The sequence below is a fragment of the Suncus etruscus genome, chromosome 5 (genome assembly GCF_024139225.1).
Source record: "Suncus etruscus isolate mSunEtr1 chromosome 5, mSunEtr1.pri.cur, whole genome shotgun sequence".
NCBI lineage: Eukaryota > Metazoa > Chordata > Mammalia > Eulipotyphla > Soricidae > Suncus > Suncus etruscus.
The window spans coordinates 130,682,632-130,686,183 of record NC_064852.1 but is presented as its reverse complement, the minus strand read 5'-3'; positions in this window follow the sequence as shown (position 1 = coordinate 130,686,183).

Sequence of the window (3,552 nt, the reverse complement as noted above, 5' to 3'; positions counted from 1 at the left end):
TCTTGGATCAGACGATAACTTGCCTGAAGCCTAGAGTTGGTCTTATGCCAGGAAACTTCAGGGGTAGGATCTCTTTGTATTTAGGCCAAGGTTATTCCTTTCCATGCCTCTCATATTTTGGTGGGCCTATGAAACAACAATTGCCACTCTAACACCGTTTTTACTGTGCTCCTTTGACTCTAATCCTTAAAATGCACCCACTTAAAATTTGAGGTTAAATGCACCCACTCAAAATTTGAGGTTAACTTAAGCTAATATGCATGTACATGGAAATGTAAAAAATACTATGCCTCTAATGTTTAAGGAGTTACGTAAGTTTTATGGCTTTAGATTGCCTTGTGTGCTGTTAAGAAATATTATAATGTGCTACAATCTGGGGACTTGAGGGACAAAGTAATTGTACATGGATTCTGTTTTATTTATCTTAACATTCTTTGGCTGAAAGTTCAAGGTTAAGATATCAGCAAGGGGACTTCTTCTGAGAATTATGTTATGGCTGATTGTCTTTCCACTGTAACTTTACCTTGTCCTCTTTCTTTGCATCTTTTGTTCTCATAATTCAAAATAAAAAAATTATAAAAAAAAAAGAAGCAGGAGGATAGAAGGTTTGGTGGAAGTTGTCAGAAATGCCTATGGTGAAGGAAAGCATCCACCCAGGTGGAGGAAGTGGTACTAAAAGATGGTCAAGTGTTATATCTGAAACCTATCAGCAGCAGTACTGGAAACCACAATGCAAAAGTATATATATATATATATATATATATATATATATATATATATATATATATATATATATATGTATATATATGTATATATATATGTATATATAATACATATATATGTGTGTGTATAATATATATATATTACCTCTTATAGAAGCAAACAAGTGGGAGCAAATAGGCCTGAGGCTTGCACTGGTGGAGGGAAAGGATACACATGAAGGTATTGATTTTGAAACATGTATGACTGAAACTCAATTATCATGAATAACTTTGTAATTTTACAGTGACTATATAAACAATAAAATAATGAAACATGTATCCTTTAGTTATTATGTCTATAAAAGTTATATCCTAAGCAACTGCAATAGATATTCCTATTTTGGAACTCATAAATGGAATCATGTGTGTTGTTTTTGGTGATTAACTTCTTTTACTTAACAACATGTTTTCAAATTTTATTCATGCTGAATTGTGTGAAAACCTTTTTTTTTTGCTCACTAAACAAATTATATATATATATATATATATATCACGTTTTGGGGGGGTTTGGGGGCCACACCAAGTGGTGTTTAGGGATTACTCCTAGGTCTATGTTTAGGGATCACTCCTATGGTCAAGAGACCATATGGAGTGTCAGGGGTTGAACCCAGGTCAGCTTCGTGCAAGGTAAACTCGCTTCCTACTATATTCTCTCTTGCCCTGGATCACATTTCTAATCCATTGCTAGTTAATGAATATTTCATTTTTATACCGTCAGACTTTTATGAAGAATAGTAATATAAACATTGAGAAATTTTTTGTGTACATGTGTTTTCATTTATCCTGGGAATATTCCAAGGAGCTGAATTTCTCACTAAATTGATAATTCAAAGTGTAAAGAGAGAGAAACTGTTTGTGTACTGAGACTAACTGAACTCCTAAGAAGAAAGAATAATAAGCTTAACACTGAGATACAAGGTTTTTTTTGTATTTTCCCATAAGTTTTTGTTTAGGATATTTTACCAAGCCTTTGCTCAGTATATTTTATATAATAAAAATATTACAGATTTGCAATATTGGTCAACATAATGATAAGAATAATTCATACCATGTTATAGTTTTACGCCACATTTAAAAAATACCATATTTGTGAGTTAGAAAGATGATACAGCAGGTTGGGTACTTTTCTTGACCTACTAAAATTTCATACCTGGCAGCCCATATGATCACCTGAGTCCAACACTAGTAATTCATGAGTGCAAAGTCATTAGTAAGCCCCAAACATATCTGGGTATGACCAATAATAAATAAATAAATAAAAATATAACATTTAAAAAATCTCCTTATTAACAACTTAAATATTTAGAAAATATTAGACATAAATTCTAACATTAGAAATATGCCACCTCCAAATTTCATGGAGCAACTTTTATGTATAATAAGTTAATTAAAATAATTATTAAATAACTTAAATTTTCATTATTTTAGTTAATTCAAATAGTTATTAAACAGCTTTTAGATTTTAGTGATTTTAGTTCATTAAAATAGTTCTTAAATATCATTTAGATTTCCAGAACATGTAAATGAATCAAATTTATATATTTTATTTATAACTTACTGACATAAAATTAGATAAAAGTAAGTGTGAAATAAGAAATAAAAATAAAGCAACCTTTTGTAAGCATTCTTTGTTCATTTGAATCACTTTTTGGCTTAGATCCATTAGAGAGACTGTTTTAGAAATGTACTGTAATTTTATGGATACTCCTTAAGGTATAGAATACATTCCATATTACTTATTATCATAGTGTGCCAAACTAATGAATTTAAAAGTTAATGTTGGAGCTAAAAATAATATCTTTGCCAATATGGAAAAAGTAGGTTCAGACATCCCAAGCAGCAAGGAACAAAAACATCCATCAAGTGCCTCCAACATTTTGTGTATAGAACACGTGGTATGATAGACAGATATATAATTTATAACATATGTAAAAGTAAAATATGCTCAACTTTGACAAACAATTCACATTTAAAGTATATAACATTCTACTGGCTCTAAAATGTTAATTTAAATAAATTTTAATGATTTTATTCATAAGAATAGTTTCATTTGTATTTAAATTAATATAATTTAAATATATATTAAATATTTATATTTATATTTGAAAGGAAAGCATGCAAATGGAATTTTGAAGTGGAAGGGAAAAAGGGTACTGTTGGCAATTTTACTTTGTTTTATTTTAATAGATCTTTCTGAGGGATTAAAACTTTGAGGAGTCTGGGAATGAACCCAGGGAATCCCACATGTGAGACATATGCTTTTATCAATGAGACCCTTTCTCAGTCCAGGAAGGAATATTTTTAAATGTAACAAATTTATGAGCAAAAAATTATTTTAGAAAAAGTTCTTCAATTCATCTTTATCCAGAAGTCAAATTTGGAGTTTCACTCACAGCCTTGCTTGAGATCCATTAACATCCCAGGCCTTAAGAAATCCCTGATCCTACCTCTTTCCTCAGAGACAAATATTATTGAATTTTATTAAACACTCCATACATAAGCACTTATACTTTTCACTTACATTATTGTAAGTTAGACATTAATCTAAAATGAAGATAAAAATTATGTAACTTGTATTAATGACATTGTAGAAATTAAGTACAGTTAAAATGAAATAAATAATTATAAATGTAGGAGATAATAAACGTGATAGAATGTGATCATTGTACAAATAAACATTAAGCCAGGCATCTGTATCATCTTATGTATATATATTTTGTGCAATCATACTTTATATTTTTGTTTTTTGGGTCACACCTGGTGACACTCAGGGGTTACATATTTTTGTGTA